At 40.2% G+C, this 14,096-nt stretch overlaps 1 pseudogene across 1 annotated transcript in view; it reads left to right on the top strand.

Annotated features, from left to right (window-relative positions):
• The first annotated feature begins 3,878 nt into the window (after positions 1-3,878).
• LOC307196057 (alpha-endosulfine-like) overlaps positions 3,879-14,096 on the top strand; it is a 32,725-nt pseudogene continuing 22,507 nt past the window's right edge. Inside the window, exon 1 of the transcript in view lies at positions 3,879-4,229. The product of the transcript in view is annotated as an alpha-endosulfine-like (transcript). The remainder of the gene's footprint in view (positions 4,230-14,096) is intronic.

Raw genomic sequence — 14,096 nt, 5'->3', positions numbered from 1 at the left:
AGTATAAGTTTAATGCATATAAAAAGGCTAGAACTGGTTTAGATAGCACAGTGGATTCCTGAATCCGTAAGTTAAATAAAGGGACATTTGGGCCATTGCCACTCTCATTTGAGAACTTTGTCCAGTAAACAGTTCCACTTGGACAGTAGTCTTGGCATTTCATGTCAGGTCTAAAATTATGAAATCATATTTTCGTGCCAAAGGGTAAAAGAGCTTTCCAAGCTAGAGCATTGCCAAAGGTGTCCTAATAAAGATATACAGCCCAATCAGTGAGTTTTAACCCCTTCAAAGCCTTTTAAAAACTTGACTTTGCTTTCATGTATTGCAAAATTAAATGTTTATTTCTGTTGACAATGAACTCCTTCAAGTCCTGTTTTCTAGGTAATCTAATGGAAGTTAGAGCTCAGTCACAAGAATATGTTTGTAATATTAAAAAAAGATGAGGTAGCACTTTGCAGGCTAATATATCACTTTCCTTAAAATATTAAAAAATATATTCAGTTACCTAAAAAGAACCTTTATGGAGGGGTAATCAAGTACTGTCAAGGGAAGCTTTGTTGCATTCCTCTATTTACCCCTGAAGTTCATCTTTCCCTTTCTTTAGATTTCTCCTTTTTAATTTCAAAAACAAACATAAATAGCTTTATTGAAGCATAATTGACACACAATAAATAACTCATACACAATTTGATCAGTTTTGACAAATGTATAAACCTAATGAAACCATCACTACAACCAACATAGTGAACATATATGTAAACCCCTTTTGAAATCCTCCCTCACCACTCATTCCCTGGTTCTTTCAATCAGGTACAACCGATCTGCTTTCTGGCACTATAGACTAGTTTGCATTTCTAGAGTTTTACAGAAATGGAATCGTATTGTATGTACTTTTTTTGGTCTAACTTCTTTCACTCAGCATAATTATTTTCAGATTCATCCATGTTTTGTGTGCATAAATAGTTCATTCATATTTATTGCTGAGTAGTATTCCATTGTATGAATATACCCATAATTTGTTTAACCATTCATCTGTTGGTGGATATTTGAGCCTTTCTCAGTTTTTGTTTATTGCAAATAAAAACTGCTATACACATTTGTGTATAGGTCTTTGTGTAGTCATACGCTTTCATTTTTGGGGGGTAAATGCCTAACAGTGGGATGACTGTATTCTATGATAGCTGTATGTTTTACTTAAAAAAAAAAAAAGATTGTGAGTAAAGGCAATTTTATTTATTTACTTTCAGTCTGGATGTTTTAATTTATTATTATCTTTTTTTTCCTTTTTTCACTGATTTAGAACTTCCAGTGCAATGTTAAATGGAAATGGTGAGAGATAGACGTCTTTGCCTTGTTACTGCTCTTACAGGGAAAGCGTTCAGTCATTCTCCATTAAGTATGAGTTTAGCTGTAGATTTGCCATAGATGCCCTATGTCACTTTGAGAAAATTTGTTTCCATTCCTAGTTTTCTGAGAGTCTTTATCAGAAAAATATTAGATTTTTAGTAAATGTTTTTCTTCATTTATTGAGAAGATCATATGTTTTTTTCTCTGCTCTCTCTTTCTCTTTTGGAGAGGTTGTTAATATGGTGAATACATTGAGTTTTGTGTGTTATACCAACCTTGAATTCCTAGGGTAAACCTCCACTGATTATGGTATATTATGCTTTTAATATATTTGTGTTTCAGTTTGTTAAAACTTTGTTAAGAAGTTTTACATCTATAATCATGAGGGATATTGATCTGTAGTTTTCTTTTGTTGTAATGTCTTTGTCTGCTTCTGTTATTAGGTTAACACTGGTCTCATATAATGAGTGTGATGTATTCCTTTCTCTTCAATTTCTGGCAAAGTTTGTGTAGAATTGGCATTATTTCTTCCTCTTAGGTAGAATTCACCAGGGAGACCTTCCAAGCCTAGAATTATTTTTACTGAAAGGTTTTAAACTACAAATTCAGTTTCTTTAATATATATAGAACTAGTCAGTTTATCTATTTTTTCTTGAATGAGCTTTCATAGTTTGTGTCTTCCAAGATATTTTTTCATTTCATCTAAGGTATCGCATTTATTGGCATTAATTTGTTAATATTACATTATTATCTTTTTAATATATGCAGAATCTGTAATGGTGTCACCTCTCTTGTTTCAGATCTTAGTAATTTGTGTGTTTCTTCCCTATCTTTTCTGACTAATCTGATTATAGGTTTATCAATTTTACTGGTCTCAAAAATTCATCTCTTGGCTTAATTTATCTTTCCCATATGTTGTCCTTTTTCCTATCTTAGTTTTTTCTGTTTTGATCTTTATTACTTCCTATCTTTTCATACTTTGTGTTAAGTTTGCTTTTTAAATTCAATTCCTTAAGGTACAAATTGAGATCATTAATTGGAGGTATCTCTTCTTTTTAAATATAGGTGTTTATTACTATAAACCGCCCCTCATTTCCCTTGATATATGACAAGAAATAAAAGTGAGGTTATAAAAACAATGAATAGTAAAGAATTAAAATTTATCATTATTATGGGAGAATGATCATAGCAATTAGTTCATCTTAGGAAAGTTTTAAGGTTACTTGCAGTATATCTGATTTTACGATGAAGTTTAAAATGTGTTCAAAAGTGTTACACTTCTTTAAGATGGAGGAAGCCCCAGGAATAAATGTAGCAAGGTTAAATACCAATGAAGAGAGCACATCTCAGTAAAATTAGGTCTTTTTTAAAAATATAATTTCCATTAAAAGTCATTTTCATTTGTTTATGTTTCAATAAATGTATATATTTTATGTGTTTTAAAGCATCAATAAATATTAAAAGCAAGCTGATGTTTACAGTTAACTCATCTATACAAGTGTTAACTGTCCTGAAAATTCCTGAAGGGAATCTGAGCTAACATACTTGTCTTAAATATGTCATCCTCTTAAAACAGTTGATTAATAATTTAAGATATATGGTATTTTCACTCAAAGTTGCCCATGTAAAATTTGTTAGTTAAATGCAGTACTGTTAGGGAACACTTTTTTTTTTCCATAATTATGATAACCCATAAAGTAATTTAGGAGAGAGAGGCAGACTCATGGGGTGATCAATTAGGACATCATACATATGACACCCAAACTAATTGTCAACCTGCTACTAAAACATTAGACCAAATAATCACCAGTCTGACCATTGGGAAGAGTCTTCACTCTTCACTTGGACCATCATTTACATTCCTCCAGTGACAAGATGTTCACCATTCCCACCTTCGGTCAACTCTGAAGGTCAAGTTTCCCCCTTTAGATTTTTAATCTCTATTTTTTCCTTTCATGAAGTGGGAATAATACTAATCTTGACTACTCCACTGACTTATTTTGAGGCTGAATTTAGGCAATAACTAAAAGTCCACTGGAATTTGTATGAAAGGACACAAATTTGAGGAAGGATTGACTGTTTGAAGTAAATTCAGTACTACCATGCACTTGTCTTACTGCTCAAATCCCTCAGTTATTTTATTTTTAACCTGTGTGTGTTAGGTTACAGAAATGTAGCTTGGATTAGTCTTTCTGACTAACTCCTGATTTGAGATCAAACAAGGAAGGAAATGTCACTCAGGAAAGCAATATGATTGCATGGACAGGAAAAATCGGGTAAACTTGCTCTCCTGTTTGTGTCACTGGCCTCGTTTGTTTCAGAGCTGTGATATAAGACACTTAAAGCACTTGATCAATTTATTTCTTGATCAGTTTTAAACGTCCTAAAGTGTAAACAAAACACCTCTGAAGGGACTGAGCAGCCCTAGTGACAGGAGCCGAAGAAGCAGTGCAGGTTGTCCCGTTTCCCCTCCCCCTTCCCTTCTCCGGTTGACTTCTTGGGTCCCCTCACTCCACAGTCCCGATCCCACCATGTCCCAGAAACAAGAGGAGGAGAACCCTGGGGAGGAGACCGGTAAAGGAGAAGCAGGACACACAGGAGAAAGAAGGTACGCTCCCTGAGAGAGCCAAGGAGGCAAAGTTAAAGGCCAAATATCTAAGCCTAGGACAAAAGCTTGGAGGCTCCAACTTCCTCACGAAGAGACTCCAGAGAGGGCAAAAGTACTTTGACTCAGGAGACTATGACATGCCCAAAGCCAAGATGAAGAATAGGCAGCTACCAAGTACAGGACCAGACAAGAACCTGGTGATGGGTGACCACATCCCCAGCCCACAGGATCTGCCCCAGGGAAAGTCCTCGCTCATCACCAGCAAGCTTGCGAGGTAACTGGGGCCCCCTTCTGCTTCCCTTCCTCACCCACCGGACTTTTATATATCATAGGCAGGGATGCAATGGGCACCTAGTTATATCTTCTCAACTTGCTAGCCAGAAATGACTGTGATTCTCCTGGAGGCTGCTGAGAAGGTAATGTGGGCTGAAGAGAGGTTCTGAGTTCATTTCTTTGGATAAATGGAGATTTTCACACCCTCATGTGGCCCAGGTAGGGGCTCAGAAATGGGAGACTAGGATTGGATAATGCTGCAAACTCTTTTTCTTTTGTACAAGAAACTGGGGAGATGTGATTTCTCCTTTTGGAAGAGAATATCCCCAAATTGGTTAGCCTAGGCCTTGGGAATAATATGACAGGTTTAACGTCCCAAGGCTAACCTGACGTGGTTGGGAAAGGTAGATTGAATGCGATCTGTTTTCTGTGCTTTAAGTGTTTTGCCCCTTGGGCTGCTACTGCTTCATGTTTCCATTATGACTGGTTTAGAGAAGCCTCAAAAAGAAAAACTGATTTCCTTGCCTAAAACTATAGTGCCCACTTAACCTCCTTTACTCAGTCAGTGTCTTTTACAGTTTGCCCTGGCTCTTAAATAACGTAAAGATTGGAGGATATAATTCACATAAAATGGGCACGTTCTCTCTCTCTTCCAGCATGTTGCTTTTTGAAAGTATCATGGGATAGTGGAAAGAACACTGGTTTGGGAGTCAAGATATCTGGGTTCTAGCTCCACTCAGTTTAGGCAGAACGGACGTGTAACCTTGGTCAAGTCATTTAACCTCTCCGGATTTCTATTTCCTCATCTGCAAAACAGAGTTGAATATAGGTGATTTTGATTCTGATTCTAAAATCCTGAAAAAAACTGTGCTGTTCATTGTAAAGCCAAAAGTGAGGAAGGCCCATAGGTGAGCCTACAGAGGGGAGCTATTTGAAGACTACATGGGGAGAGAAGTTGAGGTTTGGGGGTTATAAATTCAGGCGAGAGGGGGCTCATCAGGATCATGGTCTTGAGGGTCAAGAAAAAAAATTCTAAGCAGCAAAGCTCTTGCCTCTGCCCTCACCTGCTTTCCTACAATCTGGGCCCTTGCTGCTAAAAAGCTGCGCTGACAGCCAAGCTGTGGGCCTGGAGAAACATGCTCAGTCGTGCACAGGTGGAGTCCCACATTTCAGATGTTGTCAGCTGCCAGGCGTATTGTTAGGGAGACAAGAAGAAAAGGGATGAACTGAGCGAGCCTCCAGGGCTTAGTGCTACAGCAGGGCTGGGGCAGCAGGTTCTCAGGAGATGACTCACCTTGGAGGAAGCTGGGGAAGGTGATTAGGGAGAAAGGGAAGAAGCACTGAGAAATCTCTGCCTTCCTAGAGCTCAGTCACCCAGCTCCTGTGCTCTGAGAAGCAGAGTGCTGATCGTGAACCAGGCGGAGGAAAGGGGCTGCAGAAGGCCAGCATCGTCAATCTAGTTATCAGTAGCTTGGCCTGAATGTTACTGAATGCAACCTGCTAGTGATCACAGAGACGGCAGGGTGGGAACTAGCTAGCCGTTCAAGAGAGGAAGATTCTATAATCCTCTCTCGCCCTCTCAGCTCACCACTTCTGATACGCCACACATCTGGCGCAATGAGAACAACTGATGAACTTGCTGATGCACATGGAGGGGGTTGGGGGTGCCTCCACTTCTTTCCTGACCAGCCATTCACTTTTCAGGCCATCATTCCAACTGGATAGGAAAACGTTGGTGAGGAGGGAATGGAAAGAGCAGGATCCTGTGATTCCCTGGCCCCCAAACTCCTTGGCTGTCGCCTGTAATTGTATATAATTTTTGTGTTTCTTGCTCCATTTCCTTATGCTGTCTTCCTTAGTCTAAAATCCATGTGGAAAGGGGAAAGTGTTGCACATCCTTGTATAGTTTCCTCAACTGTCCCAGACATGTTGTACACAGATATGTTGTGTTTATTATATATGTAAATATATATATAATTTTGTATGTTTTCATCTCCAATCTTCTCGCATTTTGTACTCTTTTCTTTTCTGTCTGAGCTGTCTTCTCTATCGGTCAGTATGACTCCTCAAGACCGAGGCCACAGCGAGTCTGGTTTTTAGGAAGGAATAGAAGAAATAGGGAAATCAGAAAAATTTTTGGTCTCTTTCTCCACCTGGTCATCTTCAAGGCTAAGAAATCAAAGAAGCAAAAGCTACCCTCTCTATATGCCACCTGTTTCCACAGTGTGAAGTGCATAGTTTCCATGGCAAAGAAGGGTCATTTCAAAATCCAAATCCAAATTGCTCTGATTAAACCTAGATTATTAAGTCCACTCAGAAGAACATGTGTGCTGTCTGGCCCTGACCTCCGGGAAGTTACCACCTGATCACTGTGTGCCCCCAGTCCATCTCCGCTGCTGCAAGTGGCTCTGACCATGCCTCTGAGACCAAGCCTGCTCTGAGCCAGGCAGTTTACACCCCTGAAAACCTCCAGTTATTTTGATCTTGTCTAAATAATTTTTTTTCTGTTTTTGTTTTCATGGATATCTCCAAAAAGAGAACATTTTGTTTTGAAGATAGGAAAAGACTGAAATTTTCTCTCTCTCTTTTGTTTTAAACAACTCGCTGGATAAGATTGAGACATATGCCAGGTAGCCCTGATTGTTAAGTGCGGAAGAGTGATGGGGTAGAGACTGGGGTGGAACTTAGGGCTCTTTCCCTTCCTACTTGACAGTGTTTTCTTTTTCTTCTGTGTTGGTCCGCAGCGGCCAACTTGAATGATGCTGCCCGGGGCTCTGCCAGATACTGAGACGTTGCCCCCCTGGGTCCTGTGCTGGCTCCTGGCCCTCCCTGCTTTTGCAGCCAGGGGTCCGGAGGTGGCTTGGGTGTGGGCTGGAGAGGCAGAAGCCCCTGCCCTTGTTGAGAGACGTCTCAGTGAAATCCTGGGGGTGGGGGTGGGAATGGGGGTGTGAGAGGGTGGAGTGGAGATTTGGGGGAATATGAATTAGGGCTTGGAGTTGATAAAAACATTCTTGACTATCCTCCTGCTTAACCACGTGGCTTCTGTGGGGTGGGTGTGAGGAAGAGGACATAAAGTGGACTAAAGATGAGAGACTCTGATTCAGCTCTGTAGAAGAATGCCTTGTTTGCTTGGATGTGGCCGGGGACCTGGTGTCAGATAAAGGAAACTGTCCGTCTAAATATGAAAGATGCAGACAGCTCCTCTGCAGAGCAAGCTGAGAACTCGATGTTAATTGTTCATAAAAAAAGAAAAAAAGAACCTCTAAGGGGACAGTCTATTAGGATGTTTGCCTAGTCACTTCCTGCTTCATGCCCACATCCTCCTATAACCGGTTGTTTCCTCGCAAGAGTAAGTCCCTGCTCAGGTATGGACAAAAATCCCCTTATTTTTCACCTGAAATTTGCCGTGGAGACACTTAGTTCACCTTGCGTAATCCCACTTTCCTTATTACTTCTTTCTAGCAGTCTTCTGTCTAGGACGGTAATCCCACAGCAGGGGCCATAGTCTCAAGATCTGGGTGTGTGTATGTTTTGGGGGTGGGGAGATGGGGCTTCAGGACAGGATTTAGAAGTTTAATGCCCAAGAATCTTGGCTGTAATTTTTACAAACTATTTATTTTTTACTGTTATGTGAAGAGGACATAATATAAAACTTACAGAATTGTTGAGCAATGTTATATAAGGCAATATAAGGCATGTCGCGCAGAATACATTGATCTGTCTTGGGAACAGGACTTCCGTTTTGTAATTGAACGGTTCTTAATTGTTGAGTATAGTAGTACAGAGCTTAAAACAGCCTCTCTCTTTTCTCTCCATCTATTGATTCTGGTGTTTTCTGGGGTGAAAGAAGGTATATCTAACTCCTCTTGGTTTTATGAATCTTCTGAAGCTTTGTGGAGAGCCATTTGTCACTTTCCTCTGTTGCTGATTAGCCAAGGACAAAGGAAAAGGAAGTAAAGGAAGGGCAGAGAGATCACGTCACCCTCTATTGGAAGTTGGCCCATGTTTCTCAGCTAACTTTCTTTTGATTGAGAGTCTTATAATTATATTTGGGGCTGGACTCCAGGATACAGAGTGATGATTATTTGTCACTGATAATTTAGTAATTATCATTTTGCCTGAATGGAGAAGAACCCAAACATTTGCTGGGCACCTCAGGAGGAGGCAGTGAGTGGGGCAGCCATCCTTCTGAAGGCAACTTCTCCACGGCCATGTTATAACAGTAGCTCCTGTGTGGGTTCTCACGGGCGCTTAAAAAAATCTCCAAAGCCTTTGAAAATGTACTTTCCCCCATTTTAGACCGGTTTAAGTTATTTATTTTTTAGTGATATCACAAAGGACAAACTCCACGGTTTTTATTTCTGAGCCAGATGGGTACATTGTATTTTTTTTTCAATATGAGGCAGCAAAATTATTCTCCAAGCAGCAAGATTATTATGCTACTCGTTCATATTCATCATGTTGGGATTCCCTTTCTTGCTTTCAGTGTAATTAGTTTGGTCTGTATTTCTGGATGCTGAGGAAATGCACAATAAACATGGACCCTTGCAAGCATTTTAAAAATACCGTTTTCTCTAAAATTCTTATATCCAAGGAAGCGTGTCTCATTCTCCCTTCCGTTTATTAAGAATAAGGACAGCATTTCCACTCACTGCAGTGTTAGCAGGAGATCTTCTAGCAGCAACTGCGTCTTACATTATTAATAGCCTCACAAAAACTGTGCTGTTGCCGTGGTGGGTACGTATCAATTTGTACCAGGGTAGGACGTTTTCTCAGACATGAATAAAAAACCAGTTCAGGATGCAGGATGTGTATAATGATATCAGGACTCACAGTGTAACAGACTCATCAGCATCCTGGTGATGTGGAAGGAACACTGAGGTGGGAGTCTCGGGTTGGACAATCAAGTCTGCCATTCATATGTGGTGTGAGCTTGGACAGCTGCTTGATATCTCTTAGCCTCAGTCTTGGCATTTGTAAACTAAGGAGATACTCTTCGTGCCCTGCTCAGATCCCCTCATATGCATTTTATCATTCTGGATACAAGTCCCCTCACCTCCTGCATGCTTTGTTTCTACTGGCAGGGCCTGCAGTTTTCTACAGGGGACCACCTTTGACTCATGGTGCCTCTTGCTTCATCCTTACTCACAAAAGTGCCAGGAGTTTATCTGTTCCCCACTAGGCCTCCTCTAGCCTATCCAGTGACAGGCTGATCTAGTAGTATGAAAGCCCAGCTGCCTTGCCGTCAGGGTGAATACATTCTGAAGGTATAATATCCTCCAGGGCTTCCTATGCTATTGCTGGGACTATACCTGAAATCTCAACCTTGCTTGATGTCTCCCCTCCCTGCTCTTCTCTCACCTCCTTACTTGTTTCCCCAGGGAATCGTTTCTTAAAAACCACTTGCACTGGGCTCCCCTGGTGGCGCAGTGGTTGAGAGTCCGCCTGCCGATGCAGGGGACGCGGGTTCGTGCCCCGGTCCAGGAGGATTCCACATGCCGTGGAGCAGCTGGGCCCGTGAGCCGTGGCCACTGAGCCTGCGCGTCCGGAGCCTGTGCTCCGCAACGGGAGAGGCCACAGCAGTGAGAGACCCGCGTGCCGCAAAAAATAAATAAATAAATAAATAAACCACTTGTACCTAAACCCTCATCTCAGGGTCTGCTTCTTTAGAACCCTGCCAACCTCATTGAACCAGCTGTTCAAAGTTAAATAAATGTTTAATTAGCACAGTCTTCTTGTTCTTTTAATATTTTGATAGTGCTTTAACAGTTGCCCAGTTCTTATAATGAGACTATGGAGTTCATCAGTCTACATACCTGTGTTGGGGGGGTGAGTATAATTGGCCCCTTGAGGTCCCGATTCAAGTGAAAAAGTGTTACTCTTTCACTTCTTAATATTATTTGTTTCATCATAGCAATAGCTTGTAGTGGAAAGGAATTACTATTGCATTTTACAGAAGAGAAAGTTGAAACTCAGAAAGCACACATTCCGTAAGTGAAATCATGCAGTATTTGTCCTTCTGTGATTGACTTATTTCACTTAGCATAAGGTTCCCAAGGTTTATCTGTGTTGTTGCATATGGCAGGATTTCCTTCTTCTTTATGGCTGAATAATATTCCATTATGTCTATCTATCTTGATCTATGTATCTATAGATATAGATATAGATACGCCACATTTTCTTGAGGTATCTAAAGTAGTCAGAATTACAGAAGCAGAAAATAGAAGGGTGGTCGCCACGGTCAAGGCAGAGAGAGAAATGGGAAATTGCTATCGTTTGATGGGTCTAAAATTTCAGCTATGGAAGAAGAATAAATTCTAGAGACCTATTGTACAACGCTGTGTTTTCAGCTAACAATACTGTGCTGTACACTTTAAAAGATGTTAAGAGAGCAGGTCTCATATTATCTCCTGTTACCACAATTTAAAAAAAGAAAACAAGAGACACATCCCTTGTCTATATGTCTACAGAACTTGGTTGCTCCATTGGAGCTCACGTGTCCCAGCTCTGAGCTCAAAGTCCTCTCCACTGCAAACTAGTCTGTAGGTAAATGATGTCCTTGAAACCTCCTGATTTCCTGGTCCACCCCCCATCTGCTTGGCATTGTTTCCACTGAAACCTCAATTTCATGTTTAATTCTGAGAAACTTTTCAAATGATGACTAAGATATTAGCTGTTAGGGACTCAGGGAGCATCGATACTTTAAGAGGGTGCTTTAGGTATCCAAAGATTTAATATTCAAAGGAATCAAAACTGGAATGATACTGGACAAGATTATTTTTTTCTCAAGTTCTAAAATCATACAGTATATGTAATGGAAAGAACATGGGAACCATATTTTTGCCTATCTTCATGTTAGAACTGAGATTCATTCATCTTTAGAAGGAAACCATTTGGCATTTTCTTTTACGACAAAACCGTTATGATTTTGTTTGTTCTTGTAATTTGGTTACTGAACATCAAATTTTCTGAAGAAAAACTGACACTTTGAAGAAGGCAGTTTGCAAAGTAAAGAAATTTTCATATGAGAAGAGTGGGAGAGAGTCAGTTAAGGTTCAAAGAAACCTTTATTTTAACTCTCACAGCAGGAGTAAAGCACTCAAGGGGTTTAGGTTCCAGGAAGGAAACATGCAGTCTTCTCAGACTGAAAAGAAGAAAAGTCAAACTCAGAGTCACTCAGAGGTTTCAAAGAGGTAATTAGCACCTTTCTTCTTTGTAACTGACAACTAAGTGACTTCCTAATCAGCCCAGATGTTAGGAAAAAGATAAAGGTTTTAAAGCTCTGGCTCGACTCTTAGAGTGTGAAGATTACCCTGGGGAAGCTGCTTTCTAAGGCAGATTTTGAGCCTAGTGTCTGTAAGCTCTGTTTTCTCTTGTTGGCCGGTAGAGCCCAGGAATCTCCATGTGTAACATGCAGGGAGACTGTTTCCATGTTCCTCACATCTAGAAACAGAGCAGGTGACGTATTATTTTAATACAGGCCAGTATTCCAGTAAGGACTCTTTACAGCAGAATCCTATTGTTACCAACGCTGTTGCCCCAGAATCGTACCTGCCCCTCCCTGGAATAGAAAATAATTACTCTTACCTAAGTTTCAGGAAGGAGCTGCAAAGAGAAAAAATGAATGAGAACCAACTAGGCCCAAGATGGCAGAAGATTTGACTTCCAGCGGACCTTGAGCCTCATTATACACTCATTGTAATACATTAGCTAAGTGACACACCCACCAGCCCCTTGACAGTTGCTATGACAACAACCAGAAAAGCCCATGCAAGGACTGAAAAGGAGAGATGCAACAATTCCAGGTCCAAACCACACCCGCGTTCTCAGTTACCTCATGAATATTCCTCCTACTCTTTCCAACTCCCTCCCTTTTACCTCGACCTTCCCTCTATAGAGTTGGTGGCTCTGCTAGAGTTGGGTTGAGAAGCTGATTTGTGAATTAGGTTCCTGCTTCTCCTTTGGCCATTGAATAAAACTTGTGCAGTTCCAGTTTCAGTATCGGTTTTGTTATTGGCTGCACAGATGTATAACTGAATCACTTTACTGTACAGCAGAAATTAACACAACATTGTAAATCAACTATATATCAATTAAAAAAAGAAAAAAAAAAAGAACGTCCCTGGCTGAGACAGGGGGTCTCGCCTGGCTAGGACATTGCCACGGGTCCTGTCAACCAATTCAGTAACAATATGATGTTTGTATTGTTATTTTTCCCTCTTAATATCTTGTAATAACTTATAGGTTTGCCAAGGAAAACAGATGTGACAGGAAACAAAAGTGCCTGTGGTGAGAGGACTTTACTGTTTTCTGAGAAGCAGTTGAAATAAATGAAGATACATAGAGAAGAAAATAATTCTGAACAAATGCTAACAGCCATCAAATATGATATTTAAATGAACTCCTATTCAGTTTTTTTTTTCTTCTGTGTAGCTTCAAGAAAACAATTGAAGATCAATGACTAGAGTAATGACTCTTCAGAGACATGGGTTTCGAATAGAGTTGTCTCCGCTGAACTGCCTCAAATCAAGTGAGTTCCAGATTCCCGGGAGATTTGCAAACATTAAATAACCAACCAACCGGCAAGATGAAATGGTACAAGGCCCACGGGTAATTCGTGTTCCCTCACTGCCCATGTGTCCTTCCAGACAGCAAGACAGTGGACATCTCAACAGAAGAAGAGCGCCCACTCACATCCACACATATACCTACTGCATAGAATTGCTTCTCTTTTTCTCTCTATAATTGCGTCTTTTGCTAAATTTATTGAGGGATCATAATTTCCAGAAATGCAACAAGGTCAGATGTAAAAAGTAGTTATATGGTGGTGCAATAAAAATTAACTAATAATGAAGTACTGCCACTTACACCCATCAAAATGGAAACATTTACAGCAACTACAATATTTATTTTTGTTGGGAGTATAGTGAAAATACTACTCTAACAGCTGCTGGTATAAATACATATTGTCACATCTTTTTTTATTAAGCTATCTTAAAGATGCTATTGAAACCTAACATGCATATACTCTTTGATCCAGCAATACTGTATTCCTTGAAAGGTATCTTATAGAAACCAAAAGACCAGTAAACAAAGATCTATGTACCAAGGACTTTCTTGCATTTTTATGCATGTAGAAATGTATACGGAAAAATGCCCATCAATGAAGAATTGGTTATACAAATTGTGGTGTGTTAACGCCAGGAAATAAAGCCATTAGAAAGAATGGGTTAGAATTATTTCTGTTGGGACTTCTCTGGTGACGCAGCGGTTAAGAATCCACCTGCCAATGCAGGGGACACGGGTTCGATCCCTGGCCTGGGAAGATCCCACATGTTGCAGAGCAACTAAGCCCGTGCTCCACAACTACTGAGCCTGCGCTCTAGAGCCGGCGAGCCACAACCACTGAGCCCGTGCACCACAAGTACTGAAGAGCCCGTGCTCTGCAACAAGAGAAGCCACTGCAATGAGAAGCCCGCATACTGCAATGAAGAGTAGCCCCCTCTCGCCGCAACTAGAGAAAGCCCGCATGCAACAATGAAGACCCAATGCAGCCAAAAAATAAATAAAATTTTTTAAAAAAAGAAAGGGAGCATTAATTTAAAAAAAAAAGAATTATGTCTGTTTACTGGAAAGAATGTTTACTAGATATTGAGAAAAGCAAGATGAAGAAAAATGTGTATAACAGAAATTTAGGTTTATATATTTGTGTGTATATACATATAAGTATATAGTGTGATATACATATTATATATATGTAATGTGTGTGTATATTGTGTGCCTTGGTATATCTAGGTGTGGAGACAAGAATGGAAGATATAGATATTAACATGTTTTACCTAAAAGGGCACTGGTGTAGAGGGAGAGG

The sequence above is a fragment of the Stenella coeruleoalba genome, assembly GCF_951394435.1.
Source record: "Stenella coeruleoalba genome assembly, chromosome: 13".
Lineage (NCBI taxonomy): Eukaryota > Metazoa > Chordata > Mammalia > Artiodactyla > Delphinidae > Stenella > Stenella coeruleoalba.
Note: the sequence above shows the minus strand (reverse complement) of the source record. Positions and strands in the feature narration are given on the sequence as shown.